The sequence below is a fragment of the Gopherus evgoodei genome, chromosome 2, assembly GCF_007399415.2.
Source record: "Gopherus evgoodei ecotype Sinaloan lineage chromosome 2, rGopEvg1_v1.p, whole genome shotgun sequence".
NCBI classification, from domain to species: domain Eukaryota; kingdom Metazoa; phylum Chordata; order Testudines; family Testudinidae; genus Gopherus; species Gopherus evgoodei.
The window spans coordinates 99167553-99184361 of NC_044323.1; the positions used below are offsets into that span (position 1 = coordinate 99167553).

Genomic DNA, 16809 nt, shown 5'->3' on the forward strand with positions numbered 1-16809 from the left:
TGCCACCTCTGCTAGAGGTCCACTGAGCTGTGGCCTCAATTCTACCATGTACTGGTCTTCAGGGATGCTGTACCTAAGACAGGCTCTTTCAAAATTTTCCAAGAAGGCCTCGGTGTCATCACCTGCCTTGTAGGTGGGAAATTTCTTGGGATGTGGAAGCATAATTGGCGAAGGGTTGTTAGGATGGGCTGGAGCATGCAGCCCAGCTTGCGCTAGCTCCAGTTCATGTTTTCTCTGTTTTTCCTTCTCTTCACTTTCTTTTTGTTGTTTTTCCATTTCTTGGCGGTGGGCCACCTCTTCTTGTAGTTTTCTGTGGTGGGCTGCATCTTCTTCTTGTTTCCTTCTGTGAGCTGCCTCTTTTGCTTGTTGTTCTCTTTTGTGGGCTGCCTCTTCCTTGGCTAGTTCTGCATTAATTAGTTCTATCCGTCTCTTATGTTCATTTTCTTTGTCTATGGCTTGTTGCCATGCTCTCTCCTGACTTAGGCTTTCCTTGGAACTCATGTTTTCTGCTTTCTTGTGCTGAGGCGCCCTCTGGTGTTTGTTGTTTGAACTGCAGCTTCTCTGTTGCCTCCTGGGGTCTGCCTAGCAACAATGCCTTTTTCCCTTTCTTCCTCCAGCTAATCTTTTAAATGTAAAGTAAACCAGAAAAACCACTGTATTTGCATGTGTATTGCTGGATACTGACTCTCAATGGGAGTGCTATTGTCACAAAAGACCCTTAATAGTTCCTTAATGGTTCCTTGCTTAATATGCAAGCCACAACTGCCAGAGAGAGCAGAGAAAAAAAATTCTCTCTGGTTCCTTTTGAAACCAAACTGTTTCTCTCTGCTTAAAAGACCCTAGCAGAGAAAAGAAAAATATAATATTTCTACTGGCTTCTGGATTCTATCTTTCCCACCTCTGCCACCATGTCATAATATTTTTCCCAGATTTGGACCTTAGCGTCCAAAATATGGGTGTTAGCATGAAAACCTCCAAGCTTAGTTACCAGCTTGGACCTGGTAAAGCTGCCACCGCCCAAAAAATTAGAGTGTTTTGGGGCACTCTGGTCCCCCCAAAAAACCTTCCCTGGGGACCCCAAGACCCTAATTCCTTGAGTCTCACAACAAAGGGGAATAAACCATTTCCCTTCCCCCTCCTCCTTCCAGGTGTTCCCTCCCTGGGTTCCTGGAGAGAGACACAGAAGCAAGCTCCGTGAATCTAAACAGAGGGATTCCACCCTCCCTATTTCCAGTCCTGGAAACACAAGTACCGAGAGAGACAGCCAAGCTCCCTCTCCACCTCCCTCCTTCACCCAGAGGGAATGCAAAGTCAGGCTAGTAAATCTACCACACACAGATTTCCCCCTGACTTCGTTCTCCCACCAACTCCCTGGTGAGCTACAGACTCAGTTCCCTGGAGTTCCCCACTAAAGAAGAACTCCAACAGGTCTTAAAAAAGAAAGCTTTATATAAAAAGAAAGAAAAAGTACATTAAAATGGTCTCTCTGTATTAAGGTGACAAATAAAGGGTCAATTGCTTAAAAGAAATATGAATAAACAGCCTTATTCAAAAGAACACAATTCAAAACATTCCAGCAACTACACACATGTAAATACAAAAGAAAAAAAAAACAATAACCCCTATTGTTTTATGATCTTTGTACTCACAACTTGGAAACAGAAGATTAGAAAGCAGGAGACAGAAAAATCCTTCCCATAGCCGAGAGGGACAGACACAAGACCAGAACAAAGGACTCACACACAAACTTCCCTCCACCCAGATTTGAAAAAGTCTTGTTTCCTGATTGGTCCTCTGGTCAGGTGTTTCAGGTTGCTCCTTTCCAGGTAAAAGAACATTAATCCTTAGCTATCTGTTTATGACAGTGCCAGTCATGTATTTTAACATTTTTGGAAGGGCTCTTTCTGTAAGTCTGTTATATATTAACTAAACTATTGTTGTTTGTAAAGTAAAAAAGGTTTTTAAAATGTTTAAGAAGCTTCATTTAAAATTAAATTAAAATACAGAGCTCCCCCTCCCTCCCCTGGACCAGTGGCCAGGACCCAGGCAGCATGAGTGCCACAGAAAATCAGCTTGCGTGCCGCCTTCGGCACACGTGCCATAGATTGCCTACCCCTGTGCTAGAATTCATCACTACCCTTCAATATGAAAGTGTTATTTAAAGAGACACATTTGCTATTCCCTTTCATTTGTATGTATCGCTACCTTTTGCTCCCAAAATACAGCTATTTACATTTATGACATGTAATGTGTGGTTTATATTTGTGACTACTTTTCATTCACGTTGTGTTGAACACTTTATATACCCTTTGTGATGCCATTCACAGCTGGCATATGTGGCTGTAACTTTACTAGCTTTACATGGAGTTGCACCTGCTTACATTAGCATAAATTTGATACTTGTAGAGGACATAATTTGTCAAATTATCACTTTGAAAGTGAGTCACATTGTGACACTAACCTATTGGCCAATGTCCATTTATTTTACAGCTTTGTCCATAATCCAATATTTATATACTGTAGTTTTATTGACATAGAATTATCACTAAGAGAAAAGATTCTTGGGTGCTTTTTTTAACTTGGCAATTGAAGAAGATTATGAATACAGGCTATTCAGTGTTTGCAAGGACGCAGTTTCTTAAGATGTAAATTAAATTCTACTCTTTAGCCATAACTTCTAAATTCCAATATTACTGATCCTGGAAGCCTCTAGTTTTGTATATTTTTTTCTCTGTCAGTAATCTGCTGTGTACTATACCTGAGAAATTTACATTTCTCAGTATATTTTTTTAAAATGTGTATACATATGTCTAATGTGTTGTATAAAATACAGAGAGACATAAGAAAACATGATTATGTCATAAAGATTTAATTGTTAGTCAACAAGTGATTGGCATAGATGTCAACCATGCCATAAAGGTGATGATAGAACTTTTGCACTGTACTATCATGTATTTTTACACCTATTTTGCCCAGGGCAGGAGGAGGAATAAGAAAGCTTTCAGAGTTCTTTAAAAACCTGATATCATTTTTCTCTTTTTCCTGTAAAATTAACATGCCTTAGTAACATTCTAAGTAGGAGGCATAAGGGAAAAGAAAAATGTTAACTACTGTAATTCATTTTAGAACCTTCAAAAAATTACCTACAATACCTTTTATATAGACAGTGTCAAGGTCATAAAGTCTGATAACTCGTGACCTGCTATGAATAGAATCAGTGGGCTGCATCCCATTGTAAAGAAGATTCACAGAATACCACTGACATAAGGCATATTATCTATCCTTGACAGTTCCCATGCTTTTAGACCTTAAACTTGTCACTGGCACAAAAATTAATGCTGCACATCTTGTACCTAAAAGTATTTTAATTTAGGGAAGAAAGTGCACTTTTCAGGCAAAGAAAGAAACCTTCTTTGTGGCTTGTTTTAACTAATGTAGCTCATGTAATGTAATTGGCAACTCTCAGAAGCTGCTTGAAGGGTGGAACATTGGACATAATCCCAGTAGACTGTGTAAATGAGGAGGTCAGAGGTGCACTTTTGGATCAGTGGAGAGATTATCTTCTGAGCAGCAGCAGAAGGAAGGAGGTATTTTTTGGCCACTGTAGCTAGTTTGAATATCCAGTAGCAGTGAGAAATCCAGACACACTCTCCACAACTGTGAGCCAAACTCATCATCTGTGGGAAGACACCTTTGATAAAGCGGTGAGCTTGTGGTGGTTGTGGTTAATTCTGCAAACTCTAACCACAAACACATCACTGTTGCCTGGCTTCTCATGCTGCCTTTTATCCAGGCACTGGGACAGCTGAATGATAGAGTTCTTATCACTGAATAAATGAAATATAGAGCTGGCTTTCATCAAGAAGCTTCTGGCATATATATTCATGTGTCGCAATTTCCCCTTGATGCTTCATACAGATAACAAATATTGTGTGGGAAATAAAAGAGGCTGATGAGACTCCACAAGTGAGTGTCCTGATGGCGGAGAAGTAGTTCTGTGCCTTACTGAGTGGCCTGAAAAGATTGGAGCAATCAGTGGTTTTTTTTGTTTTATTGACTCTTGCTCTATGACAATCCTATATAATAAATATATCAAATATTATAGATCGAGCAAATAAAATGAGCATGAATGTGTTCACCCTGCCCATAGACAGAAGAAGATATCCATTAGTGAAATCAGCACTGTTTCTGTTCTATGTCCTGGTCTAAAGCTCAACATAGCGGATTTTGGCCATGGACAGATGTAGTCATAGGGCACTTGATATTTATTTTCAATTACCTTTATACAAATGGGATGTTCTATACTGGGGACTATTTGGCAAGGTTCACTGGATCAGGTTATGGTTTCTTGAGGACTTGGCACACTGGCATGATTTTAGGGTGGTGGATCGAGTTCCCTTTTCAAAGATGATTCCAATAACCTCTATAATTAGTGATCTAATGTGTTCCCAAATGTTTTCATTGATCTGAGGTATATGTGGTGACTGATATCTCTGTGTGTTGTGTATGTCTTGTAGTGTAAAAGGTGAGAACTGTATTTTAAATTCCATGTATGTTGTATAGGTGCTAGTGTCAGTCATGTGTCTCATTAGTGCAGGTAATATATATTAAGAAGTAGTTGGCAGTTCTCACAATGAGAGGTACTAGCTTCTGATGTTCAGGTGCCAGTTGTGGTGATGGCTTTGGCCAGTTTAAGGTCATAATGTTTCACTTATTTTTCCACTCATTGACTTGTTGACTGGATGAGGATTACTCTGAGAATATTCAGGAATATTGCTGTGCCCACAAGAAAGGGACTAGAAAGTTTATTAAGTTTAAGGAGTGGACCTTAAACTGTAACTGGAAAGAAGTAATGGTCTCTCCATGAAGGAGGTGTGATTCTTGTATTCTCTAAGTCTATTTCTTTAAGTCTAATCAGAGCCAGGCTGTGACCAGTGTTGTTGTGTGTATACATAAATTACTTGTGAAAGTCTCCTGTTAGAAGGGATTTTGGGCCATTGTGTCAGAGACTTTGTCAGTGTGGAAGTTGTAGTCTCCTAAGGTGATGAGCAATACTGGATAGCATTTTTATCTGTTCTTTGTTAATCTTCCCTGGCTTCAGATCTGTGAATTAATGTGATTCTGTCTTGGCTTTCTCTGACAAAACGGATACACTCAGAGGATTTTGTTTTTCCAAAGAAGCCTTTTCCAAGGCTGAATGGAAGAAGGATGGCTGTACCACCATCAATATTGTGCCCTATGAGAATGTGATGGAGTAGCTTAATGTTGGCCATTTGAAAGCTTGTGCTGTAATCTAAGCAGGATTTGGTAATATTGGGTCAGGGTGTCTCTTTATCTATAAAGTCATGAATGGTGAAAATGTTGAAGACTTCAAATCATTACCAAGTACCTTTCTAGAAGATATGATTTGGTCAGACCCAAGTTATTGGGTTCAGTACAGGGGTAACTAGGTAAAATGTATGGCCGTAATATACAGGAGCTCACAGTGGATGATCTAAAGGTCCTTCATGTCCTTACATTCTATTAATCTACTAAATTATTATTTTTCCATTGAAAAAATCAGGAATAGCCATATTATTCATGAGTGTAAAATCCATTAGTGAATTATACAGGTCATCCCAAATTAATACTGATAAAACCTTTTCACCACACGATGTCATCCTGTGTATGCCACATGCATTATAGGCAAAACTCTTCACAATATTTAGAGAGGTTTTTTTTTAAGTAATGTTTTTATTTTATCTACTTGAAAAGCTTGGCTCCATTATACCCTGAATGAATCCAAATGAAAACACTTTGGCACTCATGAGTAATACAGCCCCATACTAATACCAATAAAACATTCATACAATAGCAACTTGCATTCTCTGTGGTGGTCCTTTTTTGAATGCAAAAACACTTCAGGCTCAGTTCATCATTCACCAGTTTTGAGTTGCAGAGAAAGAGAAACGTGAAGGCTTTTGTCCCCCTCATTGCTATTCTTGGTGGTGGCCAAATATTGTTGGCTTCTTGTGTATGTCTCCATCCCACTTTTGTCTGTTCCACATCCTGTTGCATACTGCTTTCTGCCTATGCCTCACCTTTCTAGTCAATAACAAGGCACATCTGCTTTTTTTTTTTTTATGCAGTTCATGTTAGCTCTGTGAGCATTTGCAATCCTTTTTGTTTTGGATGTAGTTGTGATTGCCCCTCAGTTGACCTCAGTGCTTGTTTTCTGTGCTTCAACAATCTGGTTCTAATGAAAAACTTGTCATAAAAATGCATATTTTTAAAAAGTGATGCTTAAAAGCACAAGTAAAACATTGACACTAACCACTTGTCTAAAACCACAGGCTCTTTCAAATGCTGATGAAATAATGAGACAGTAGGAAAAGCTATTGTGTGAATAAGCTACAGTAAGAAGTAGTAACTGACCAGAACATAGCAATGATCCCCAAAACTGTCTTTGTGAAGGGAGAAAAAATCTGCCAAAAGAAAAATCCTGGAAGTTGTAACTTTGAGAGAGAGAGAGAGAGAGAGAGAGAGAAAACACAGAGAAACAGAAAAAGTCTGTTTAAAGTGGGACTGGAGGAACAGACTATGAATAAAGCCTCACCAAACCATATCTATTCACCAAGACTCAGTGAATGTATTAGGGATGTGATAATATTCCCATTTGTAACTTACTTGTATACAAAGCTATTCAGTTACATAATTGGCTTATTTTATATATCAAATTAAAATAAACAGTCAATATTTAAAAAAAAATTAGATCTTAAAATAACTAATAACTACTACACTGATTTTGCAACTGGATCTCTGTATGTACAAGGATCCAGTTGCAATGTTGAGTATTAGACTGTGAATCCCTAATCGATTTGTTTAAATTATCTTACTCTTTCCATTCTCTTATTGTTTCACATGCCTGGCACTGTAGGTGGGGGAAAAACACCCATTGGCAATATTGACAAAATGAAGCAGAGAACAGGACCAAGATTGCCATTTGCAAAGGGAAAATATTTCACATAGTTGGAGACTGTACTGAAAAGCAAGAATCATCAAGCTGTCTATTAAGAAGGCAGATATAATCTATGAAGGTCAAAAAAGTTTCATTGCATGACTTTTTGTGTCATTGTTAATTAGCGGAAAAGTAGTTTCTACTCTATATGAGACCTCATGTTAGCATAGACTAATATTAGTTTATGCGTGGCTCACATTAGCTTTTTGCTAATGAGATCCACTCACTGAAAGAAAAAGCAGCTGGGTATTTGGAATCTGTTTTTGCTACTCCATTCCACCTCTCAAGACACACTAGTTTAGCTACATTCCTAGTTTTCATGTAAGAATAAATTAATGTTAAATATGAGTTGAATCATAAGCAAGGGGGATCCTAGAAATCAGTTTGCCCTGGGAAAATGCAGAATTTGCATTTTCACAGTGATTCTTTAGTTTTTAAAGTTTGTGAAAAAATAAAACCAGAAGTATTAACTACATTTTACTGAAAGTATCAGCATCACTTATTCCAGTGGTGCCTAATCTTATTACACAGGAGGCTGTATAAATCTAAGCACAACCTTGTGTAGGCCAAACAGATTCTATATGTTTGAATAGGATTTCAGCTGAGGGGGAGCCCTGCCTTGGAGCTGACAGTGGGAGCTTTATATTGTGCATTTTAAAAAAACCCTGATAATATAGAATACAGACATAGAAATATTTTGGATATGTAAGAAATACAAATTGCACTTCTATACTTTTTATTTTATTATAATGGTTGGCACTGGTAGGCTTTGAGATTGCTTAAAAATGGTAAATATATCAATAAAACATTATGTTTAACTATACCTATATATAGGCTAGGGAAACTAAAATTCAGTGCTTCATTTTAATTATGGAAGAACAAAGATTTTTGTGAGGTTTTTTTAAAATATGTTTTAATTGGACAATTTTTATTTTTTTTTATCGTGGGAAAACTAGGATTCCTGATCATAAGTTTTAGACCCGTCTGCCGCTTCAAATTGCACATGCAGATGAGTTGAATGCTTTCATTGCATCAAACATTCTCACCTACACTTCCCTCCATGATTCATTAAAATGTATTAATTATTGATTTTATTGGATATGGCTTTCTGAAGCATTCCTCAACACAAAATGGGTTCTGTGAACGTAAACTCTATCACTTGCTCATGCGGATGTTGGATTTGGTCAAAAATGTGCAAATGTTAGTGCTGGAAAAGGGCTCCTGAAGGTGTTTGCATGTTCAGGGATACACATGAACAAAAGGAGGCCAGGTTACATCATCTTTGCAAATCAGGTGCTAAAATTCAAATGAGATGCTTTGGAAGTGTAAAGATGCTAATTCTGTTGTACTGCACAGAGCACGCTCATTAATAGTTTGTGAAAGAAACTGATTATGCCCCAGCATAACCTGAGCAGCGATTCCCCAAATACTTCAGTCAAAACGAAAGGTTTAGATAAAAAAAAAAAAATTGACTAAAGCTAGATTGTTTAAGTGATTATAAATGTTAAGGCCTCAAAGTCAGAATTGATTACCAAAGAAATAAAAGATAAAATCACAATCTATTTCTTAAACTTTACCAAGCTAAATAAGAGTAAAAGGAAAAAAGGTATGTTTCACCCAAAAACTTTCAGCAGTCCATGCTAACTGGAGAGCCTTCCAGTTAGGACCAGACCCTCCAATTCAATGATGGTTCTGTGTCTTTCAAACTATCTTTTTCCTATGGGTAGAGATCGGGAAAAAGAGGTAGCCAGAGGCATTCCCTCCCCCACTTCTTATATCCTGACCCTTTTAACTGAAAAAGTCCTTGCTGGGTTATGGGTCATGCAGTTCCTGCTCTGCAAACTGTCCTTTATATGAATTGAAAATTCTTTTGTCTATATCTCCCCGCCCCCACCTTCTTTTGAATGTCCAATTAAACAGGTAATGGCTCCAGCACTTTCCAGGGGAGCCAGTATGCCTTTGCTTCTGAGTAATTGGCTTGTGGGTGTTACTGAAATATTTTGTAAATCTGCATAACAATCATACAGTAAAATCTTATAATTTCATATACCATTTTGGTACACACATTATAAAAGTACAATTATGTTCAGCAGATTGAGTTTTCAAATGATACCTCACAAGGCATATGTTGTACAAACTATAAAATAACGATATACAAGTGGTGAATATGGGGTAAAAGGGGTTACATGGGGTACAGTGTGTCACAACCTTTATATGGTTGATCTCATGAAACACATGAGAGATAATGTAAATATAGAAGACATGCATCTTTTATTCATATATGTGGGGTGAGGTAGTACTGATGGTAATTAGGACTCTTTTCCCCTCTGGTTTGTAGCTGGAGCACTGTCCTTTGCAAATAAATTATGAATAGGTATATATAGTAGCAAAATAGGAAGCTATTTGGCTACCGTTATAACCTCTTAGTACTGTAAAATGCTGAAACAGGGGAAAGAAATATGATAAAATGAGAATCTCTTCTGCAGAATGGAAGTGTGAGGCTATTATTCATGTTTCAGCCTTCACAATTAGTCTTTGATTATTCACAAGCAACTTTGAATTACTCAGTGTGTGAGAGGACATTAATAAGAGTCCTTTCTTTTGTGAGCAGTCCTGTAAGCCACAAAATTAATCTCTGTAGCTGAAAAAGGCTGACTGAAATCCATGCATGCAGAGAAATTGAAAGACAGTGCCTTAACTTCAATGCTCTTTTACTTCTTGTCTTGTAAGACACAGAAAAGTCTATTCTTTCCGAATGTGTATGGAGAACTCACTCACATGCACACACTGAAAGGAGAAAGTACAGTAATCCAGGCTGTGTAAGCTCACAGATCCCATACAATCATGCAAGTTACAATGAAGGGTGAAGGGCTAGGGAGTTGTAAAGATCCCATTCAGAGCTTGTTAAGAGAGAAAATCCTTCCCTGGAGTGATGGATAGAAATTTTCCCCCTTGTTACACTATCATGCTAGCCGCCATGATTGGAGGCAAGTTCATGAAGAAGGGCTGATGAATAGAGCCTAAGGGTACGTCTACACTACGGGATTATTCCGATTTTACATAAACCGGTTTTGTAAAACAGATTGTATAAAGTCGACTGCACACGGCCACACTAAGCACATTAATTCGGCGTTGTGCGTCCATGGTCCGAGGCTAGCATTGATTTCCGGAGCGTTGCACTGTGGGTAGCTATTCCATAGCTATCCCATAGTTCCCGCAGTCTCCCCCACCCCTTGGAAATCTGGGTTGAGATCCCAGTGCCTAAGGGGGCAAAAATCATTGTCGCAGGTGGTTCTGGGTAAATGTCGTCACTCATTCCTTCCTCTGGGAAAACAACGGCAGACAATCATTTTGCACCCTTTTTCCCTGGATTGCCCTGGCAGACGCCATAGCATGGCAACCATAGTGCCCGTTCAGCTTTTTTTTTTTACTGTCACCGTATGTGTACTGGATGCCGCTGACAGAGGCGGTACTGCAGTGCTACACAGCAGCATTTGTTTGCTTTTGCATGATAGCAGAGACGGTTATCAGTTGTTCTGTACCGTCTGCTGCCATTGTAAATTGGCAATAAGATGATGGTTATGTGTCATTCTGTACTGTCTGCTGCTATCATGGGTGTCCCTGGCTGAGGTCGGCCGGGGGCGCAAAGGCAAAAATGGGAATGACTCCCCGAGTCAATCCCTCCTTTATGGTTTCTAAAAATAGAGTCAGTCCTGCCTAGAATATGGAGGAAGTGTACTAGAGAAGCAGTGTATCAGAGAGCACAGCTGCTCCATGTCAGATCCCGCAGAAATGATGAGCTGCATGCGATTCACGGGGGGTACCCCTGCAACAACCCCACCCGTTGCTTTCCTCCTCCCCCAACCTTCCTGGGCTACCGTGGCAATGTCCCCCCCATTTGTGTCATGACGTTATAAAGAATGCAGGAATAAGAAACAGTGACTTGTTAGTGGGATAAAATGAGGGGGAGGCAGCCTCCCGGTGCTATGACAGTCCAGGCAGTACAAAATCTTTCCTTTACACATGAAAGGGAGGGAGCTGATGGAGCCTAGCCCCCAGTTGCTATGATGAGGACGGTTACCAGCCATTCTGTACCATCTACTGGGAATGACCAGGAATCATTCCTATTTTTACCCAGGTGCCCCCGGCCAGCCTCACCTGAGGCCAGCCAGGAGCACTCACGGGCTGATGGTGACGACTGATAGCAGTCATATTGTACCATCTGCCACCAGAGAGGGGAGAAGAGCGGATACTGCTCTTCACTGCTGCAGCATCACGTCTACTAGCAGTATTCAGTAAACATAGGGTGACACTGAAAAAAGTCAAGAAATGATTTTTCCCTCTTCTTTCACGTGGTGGGGGGAGGGAATAAATTGACGAGCTATACCCTGAACCACGCTGGACAATGTGTTTGAACCTAAAGGCACTGGGAGCTCAACCAAGAATGCAAATACTTTTCGGAGACTGCTGGAGACTGTGGGATAGCTGGAGTCCTCAGTACCCCCTCCCTCCCTCCATGAGCGTTCATTTGATTCTTTGGCTTTCCGTTATACTTGTCACGCAGCACTGTGTAGCCTAGAGATTTTTTTTAAACGCTTTGGCATTTCGTCTTCTGTAACGGAGCTCTGATAGAACAGATTTGTCTCCCCATACAGCGATCAGATCCTGTATCTCCCGTATGGTCCATGCTGGAGCTCTTTTTGGATTTGGGACTGCATCACCATCCATGCTGAACAGAGCTGCACGCTGGGCAAACAGGAAATATAATTCAAAATTTCGCCAGGCTTTTTCTGTTTACCTGGCTACTGCATCCGAGTTCAGATTGCTGTCCAGAGCGGTCACAGTGGTGCACTGTGGGATACCACCTGGAGGCCAATACCGTCGATTTGCGGCTACAGTAACCCTAATCTGATATGGTAATACCGATTTTAGCGCTACTCCTCTCGTTGGGGAGGAGTACAGAAACCGATTTAAAGAGCCCTTTATATCGATATTAAGGGCCTCGTAGTGTGGACGGGTGTGCCGTTAAATCATAGACTCATAGACTCTAGGACTGGAAGGGACCTCGAGAGGTCATCGAGTCCAGTCCCCTGCCCCATGCCCCCTAAAACAGTTTAATGCTGCTAAAATTGGTTTAAACGTGTAGTGTAGACCAGGCCTAAGAAGGTTAAAATCGGTTGGGGGTTAATTAAGAAGCAATATCCTAATTAAACTGACCCAGATATAAAGAGTTTTTCTTAATACCTCGGGGGGAGGGGGATGGGCGGGTAGAGGAATTGGGAGGGCTGATAGTTCAAGTCCAATAACACATTTCTAAATTACACCCTTGATATTCTGCTGTCATATCTTCAGTGCTGTAAGCCTATCTGACCGATTTTTAAGGTGCATCCCAAGCTCTCAGTTGGAGTAACAGTTTGCTCTAAGGGTTCAAAAATACTCAGTCTTAGCCTAATTGTTCCCACTGGAGTCAGTAGGAGTGTTACCACAGACTTCAAGGGGAGCAGTGTTAGGCCAGTGCTGGACACATTTGAAACTCCCATTCTAAATAGCTTTGCTTTTCAATATTAATGTTAGATTATTACTTTCAAATATAGAATTTGCTAGGGTTTAAACCAGAGTTTAATCCTGTGCTGGCTAGTGAAGGTAGCAATGCTGTTCTCCACAGATACCAACGACAGATAGACCCAGGCATTTGACCATCCTGGTCAGCTAAGTAGTATCTAGAGTTTAAGAATAACTAGACACGCACTTATCCACCTGCTCCATTCCCCTGGCATACAAGTACTTGCATCCATGCCTACTTTATAGTCTGCTGCTAGTACAGACTAGTAATATAGGAGTTGCCATACTGCATCAGACCTGTGGGTCTTCTAGTCCAATATCCTGTTTCTGAGAATGGCCAGCACCAGATGCTTCAGAGGAACATGCAAGAACCCCACAGTACACATGTGTGGGAAAATCTGCTTCCCATGAAAGTCTCATCCTAATCCTTTCTAATTACAGACTGATTTGAATCATGGAGTTTTTATTAATTCAGTCTCCATTGCAATTCAGTACTTGGCCTCTCTGCTTAGACTGCCATCCAGTTCACTCTACCTGGGGGGGGTTAGGTCAGTCTGAGTGATGTAGTTATACTGACATAAATTGCTAGTACAGACCAAGCCTATATCTTGTGGGAATAACCTATACCTGCATAAAATACAAATACAAAGGGGAAGGTAGTTTAAAGGAGTTAGTGAAGTTACCTACAAATAAGAAGTGTGATAGAAAAGAGGCCCCAAACTTATCTTGGAGAGCGATGTTGACAAAGATCCAGGTTTGTTGAAAAGTAGTGTTGGGACTAAGACAAAAGCAAACTATGTGAGTAGAAAACCAACTCTTAGGTTAATAGAGTTAAGGAAACAGAATAAGCAAAACCTTGGCTCTGAAGGAAGTAACAGAGCTATTAGTATAAGATAGGGTGACCAGACAGCAAGTGTGAAAAATTGGGAGAAATGGTATCTAATAGTGACTAGTGAAAAACACATTAAGAGCCTTCCTCTAGAAAAACGCACTCCTGATGATTTCAGAAAACTACTGTACTTCACTATGCAGGCAAGGAAAGCCAAATGTTTAATTTTACCCTTTATCTTGTGAATATACTCTCAAAAAGTTAGAGTCTAAAGATAAGAGCCAAAGACCACAGTGCCACTGCTGGGGATAACAAGCCATTCTGAATCTTTTCCTTTCTCTATATGTAGAAGTGCTGGAATCCATTACAGAAAGTGATTTAATGATGTATTTTATTATGTGTAATAAATATAAATTGCCTATTTTATTTTAACTGATTCAATTAAAATTAGGTATTATTTATCCATAAAATTGTAAGGTCATCTTTAAAGGTATTCTCATATTGTGCAGAAGCAAGTAATTTACCGAATAGTTATAGAACTATTAACATTATTTTGTGGTGTTATTATCTTGTAATGTACAGTATTTCATAAAGTGTGTTTTTATCTGCCTGTCTACAAATAACAGAAAGGATTGTGACTTGGATAACTGTGTTGCAACAGGAGCAGGTATATTTTATGTAAAATTATAATAATACTGATACTACAAATTACCTAATGACTGAATATTAATGTGGGCTATTATTATTGATGATAATTTATAATGATATAGTGCTTAGAGGTCACCACCATGTCAGGGCCCTTTTGTGATGGGCACAGTACAAACATAGAGTAAATAACAGTCCCTTCCCCTGTGAACTTAGTCTTAAATAGCCTTAGTGTTATGTGACAAGAAGCAATGGGCTTAAGTTGCAGCAAGGGAGCAGGTATGTCATTAGGCATATGCACCTTTGTAGGGCACCCAAAAATATGGAGCACCACTGGGACCATAGGCACTGATTTCTCATCTTGCCAGGGGGTGCTTGACTCCCCTCTCCACTCCAGCCCGGGAGCACCCACCCATAGAGTCCACACCTATAACTGGGACAGCTAAGGTGACCAGACAGCAAGTGTGAAAAATCGGGACAGGGGTGGGGAGTAATAGGAGCCTATATAAGAAAAAGCCCCAAACATCGGGACTGTCCCTATACAATTGGGACATCTGGTCACCCTAGGGACAGCAGGTAAGAGTGGTTGGTTCCCGCACAGCCAGTGTGCACTACATTCTCCTTACTAGGCAGAAGGCAGAGGCTGTATTCACAGAGCTGAATGTGCTGTCATGGCGCATTCTGCGTGAGGGAAAGGGTATGGGGGTTGGGCCTCTGTGGGGAACTGTGACTCTCTGCCAGGCAGATCAGTATCCTTTTGAGTGCCTCTGCCTCCCCCACCTCCCAGGCTGCCACTTGGTGTGCGTCAGCAATGGCGGGGAGGTCTTTTGGGGGCGTCTGTGGGCAGGGGTGATTGTTGTACCACAAATCGGGCATAAGGGCACCAGTTTAATGAGACTGCGTAGGTCCCCATAAATCCTAGAGACAGCCCTGCAAGGGAGGTTTAAGTTTGGGGGGAGGGATAGCTCAGTGGTTTGAGCATTGGCCTGTTAAACCCAGGGTTGTGAGTTCAATCCTTGAGGGGGCCATTTTGGGAACTGGGGTAAAAATCTGTCTGGGGATTGGTCCTGCTTTGAGCACGGGATTGGACTAGATGACCTCTTGATATTCTATGTTTCTATGACATTAGGAAAAGCTTGTGAATTGTCTGGTTAGTTAAACTCTGGAATAAATTGCCTGGGGAGTTTGTGGAATCTCTGTTGTTAAAGATTTGTTAAGAGCAGGTTAGACAAACATCTGTCAGGGATGGTCTAGATAATACTTAGTCCTGCCATGAGTGCAGGGATTAGATGGCCTCATGAGGTCGTATGATTCTATGATCCAGCGGTAATCAGTGTGGCCTCAAATAACTTAAAATGGAAGATAATGTCTTAAGTCAGTTTTAATATTGATTAATAAAGTGAGTCCTTGTTTCTGAGTACTTTCAACATTTGTGATAAGCACTAGTCAGCACGTGTAACTTGCTTATTTTGGCCAGTTAGATCTTAGTCATGCTTCTTCCCACAAGACATCGAAAATATCACAAATTAGCCAGCGGCATAATACTAATTTGAAGTAATTTTAAAGAGATCAGACAACCCATAAAACACAACAGGAATGTGGCAACAGGAAAGAAGTGCCCTATGGGGGAAATTTTCAAAGGCACAGAAGGGTATTAGGAGTGCAAATTCCACTGATTTTTTTTTTCATGGAAATTGGGCATAATAACTCTTGTGCCTTTTGAAAATCTGCTCTTTAAAGTTTAAGCAATCTCTCTGTTTAACATTTACCCTGAAGATACAAGGGAAGGAATGTCAGTAGGCCAGATTTGCAACAGTGGAGTTTTGCTGATTTATACTGGCTGAGGAACCTCTGTGAATGTTTTTTTTTACAAATAGTGAACATCTTTTAAATGGAAGTTGTCATCTGAATATCTTTTTGCTGGTTAAAACTGAAGTGATATGCTAGACCTGCTCATGCAGATAATGGTGTCTGGAGAGTACTAGTCAAGGAAGATTATGTCTAAAGAGAACCCCAGTCTAATTGTGTATATTCCATATGAGACCTTGCTGCCAAAAGGTTCATAAACATGTTTACTTTTGGTAGGGTAATGTACTGTGTCAAAAATATTTATTTCCAATGAAAATGTTTTATCTTATTTATTTTTTCCGATCTATCTGTGTTTGAAGACACAGATAATGCCTCATAGTTACAAAATATGTATAACTATGAATCAAGATTTTCTTTACAAAGCAGATGGATGAACCACCACAGCAGAGTTAAGATCCTTAACTAAACGTTTCAGCCTAAGTAAATTTTTTTCTAAAAGGAAAATGCAATTGCAAGTTAATAATTTACATTAATTTCTATCCTGGAGAAATAGGAGTATTTATTGTATTATGTGACCTTGCAGTCTCTTTATTGGCAGCCATACAGAGTCCCCAGAATGATGACACTATCATGAGCTGAGTTTAACAGGATAACATCTGTTACTGGAAGAGGGTGCAGAGGCATCTCCCCTCCTACTTCTGGTGCAAACAGCTTTCCTTTCTCCTTGAGGCAGGAAGCACACTCTTCAACTTCTTCTCAGCCAGGGGTCCTTCCTGTCTGGAAAAAGCCACGCCCTTTAGGGGTTGCCTGTGGGTTGCAGACACAGCCAACACAGTGCCTCTATCACAATACATTTATTTTCATTTCTAGTGATTCCTTCAGGAGCAGGTCCAGTATATTCCTTAAATTTTAACCAACACAATGCTATTCCGATACCTATTCTTTGCTCCTCTACCCACAGGCATGT

At 40.1% G+C, this 16809-nt stretch overlaps 1 protein-coding gene across 1 annotated transcript in view; it reads left to right on the top strand.

The window, feature by feature from the left end:
- Nucleotides 1-16809, top strand: part of CNTNAP2 (contactin associated protein like 2) — a 1679055-nt gene that overhangs the window by 533832 nt on the left and 1128414 nt on the right. The window lies entirely within an intron of this gene.